Raw genomic sequence first — 2990 nt, 5'->3', positions numbered from 1 at the left:
ACATGAATGATTCAAAACAGGGAGCAAAGAGGTTTCAAACCCTCTTACTCAGTCCATTAGTGGACCTTGACACAGCCGATAGCGACTGGTCTTTGAATCACACAGGGACCAGCTATACATAGGATAACGTATCATGAAATCCCAGCTGGAGCCTTGAGCATCAAACCATTTGGTCACGGGTTGGCATAACAAAAGATCTCAACCCTTTGACTGGTTTGAGCGCTAAGGCACTTCCCACAAACTCAGTTGTCCATTTGAATTTGAAAGACTTATTAAACTAATATAACAGACTTTGAAACTCAGGACAGCAGAAGACTCAGTACTAGGATAGCAAGCGAAGCTGCTAACCTCTGTGAAAAACAGTGATATGCAGATGCATGTTTTACCTAAAACCATAAGGGATATTAGCGCCACTTGTTCTTGATCAGATAACATTATCTCAAAGTGTTTTGCAGGATAAAATGATTGCCAACTGTCCTTATACCTTCAATCTCCCCCTTTGGCATTCCTTCACAAAACACTTCATTTGTAGGAAAAACCACATGCAGAGAACATCTTCAAGAACAAGTGAAGAATCACAGAAACTTGCAACTGAGATATTTGCACACTAACACTGAGAATAAAATAGTCATAAAACATTGTATTGAGAATAAAGCCACCAATGTCAACAATGTCTTACAAACATAAAACAACAATTCCTACAATAATTCTCCCCTTTTTTTTGGCAAGGAATACCAAAGGGAAACAGAGAATAAAATATCTGAGAGGTTTTAAAAGAAATAGAAACCTACAATGGAAAAGAAGAAACAAGGGAAGTACACACCATTAGACACCATAAGACATCAAAAACAAGAAGATCACACAGCTTCTTCTGACTCCTCAGCAGAGGCGTCAGAGGACTCCCCAGAACTAGAGCTGGAAGAAGGGGTAGACGAGGCTCCATCCCCACCAGAAGTGTTAGCAGGAGGCACATGTGTCCCCATAGATTCCTTCAGTTCATTTCGCAGGGCCTCAAACTGAGTAGTAAAAGAAGCTTGCAGAGTAGCAACAACATTTGAAACTTGACGCTTGATCTCTTGCTTTAGCAGGGTCTGCTCCAATGATTCCACATACACATCAGACTGGCTCATCGATTTTGCCAAGGATAACTTGTCTACCGGAGCAGCCTCATTCTCAGTAGCCATGACATCAGTATCAAGGACATGTACACCAGCATCCAAACATAGTTTTGTGATGACAGCAGGGAAGACAAGAGAGCTATTCTCACGAAGAGATGTGCCCGCACCCCTGATGGCTTTGTAAATGAAATACTCAGCAGGAAAACGAGGCTTGGAAGGGCTAGAAATCAGATATTTAATCAAGGCAGCCTGTTGGTGAGTGATTTTGCCTGTGTTGGAGGTGGGAGTCAAAAGGGAGCGAACCACGAAGCCTAAAAGCTTGCACAACTCAGACATGAATTGACTGGAAAGATGAGAAGCAGTGAGCTCTGGCTGAGAAAAAGTGGACTGACAAAGTGCTCCTCCTAGCTCAAGAAGAGAGACAGATTTGATGTAATCCAAAACCAGTTTGACTGAGTTGGGTTCTGTGGCAGGGAGAGACAGGCTAGATCGAATCCTAGGAGGAGAAATGTCAACATCCTTACCCCTAACCTTAACAACAATGGGGCGCTGAGATTGAATTTTCACATTTTCAGGTGCATTCTGAGGAAAATTGGCATAAAATTCTTGAACCCAAGTCCTATTGACCCTATGGAAGGATGTCAGAACCTGATCTCAACCCCAGTGAACAGCTAATTTCTTAACTTCAGGATGCAGAGAATCAAAAGCGATAGGTCTCTCAAACACTATTCTCTTAGTAACAATAGAAGTACAGAAATAATCTCTACTCGCCTCAGATTGAAAGTGAGAAAGAGGAGGAACAGAGGAGTGGGATACCTCAGCAGATCTCTTCTTGGGAGGCATGGTGGACTGGGGAGGCCTGGTGCCATCCATGGGACCCTTGCCTTTGTCAACCGAGTTCCGAGGACCAGAACGAGAGGGCTTAGCACTGGAGGAGGGCTTGGCAGGAGCCTTGGAGGGAGGAGATCGCCTAGACACCGGAGACCCAGAAGCAGGGACCTCTGAGGAGGTCTCAATCGGAGCTGGAGCACCAGTTGGTGCAGAGGGCTCCTGAGGAGCAGAGGATGATCTGGTAACCCTACGTTTGGAGGTGCACCGCTTGGATTTGGGCTCAGGGGCTGGGACAGGTACCTCGGTCCATACACCCTCAGAAGAAGGAGAGGGAGATCTAATTGGAGACCTAACCGGAGAGGGTGAAGGGAAAGGAACTGCCACAGATGGTCCACCACCACCGGATAGAGATGGCTTAGCGACCTTGACCGGTTTGTCACCGGAGGGAGAGCGAGGCCTCTTACCCAGAGCGGGAGGAGAAACTGGGTCTCTTAGAGCTTCAAGCTTGTCTGCTATGGAGGGACCGCCAGGGGTAGCAGTAAGCCGAAGAGATTGACCTCCAGAGATAGGCACTTCAGCCTGGATGGGAAGCAGGTTTAGGGGTTCCTGCATGGTGGGTTCCTCCCCAAGATTGACAAAATTTGGCCCAACAGGCTTGTTCGACATTTTTGGCTGAGAGAGCTTTGGATTGAGAGAACGCAGAACAGAGAAGGAGATGAGAAGAAGAAGAGTGGGTTTCGGAAAGAAAAGAGAAGAGAGAAAGACAGGTTTTAAGAAAGAGAGAGTGAGAGCGGAAGCGTTGGACACGATCAGAGTGTACTCGAAAACTGTCAAAGCCCACTAATCCCAACTGCTCAAAACGGCTATAATAATTAAATATCTAAGACCATGCAATGATGATGCTTTGAGACCGTGACAAAACACCACCGTTCAGAGTGACCAATGAAAACCCATGGAAGTAACCACGTAAGCACATGCAAACAAAACAGAAACTAGTAATAAAACTACTCAAGCCTATACTCCCCCTAAGAGAGTGTGCAT

The sequence above is a fragment of the Fragaria vesca genome, linkage group LG3 (genome assembly GCF_000184155.1).
Source record: "Fragaria vesca subsp. vesca linkage group LG3, FraVesHawaii_1.0, whole genome shotgun sequence".
NCBI classification, from domain to species: domain Eukaryota; kingdom Viridiplantae; phylum Streptophyta; class Magnoliopsida; order Rosales; family Rosaceae; genus Fragaria; species Fragaria vesca.
This window is presented reverse-complemented; position numbering follows the sequence as displayed.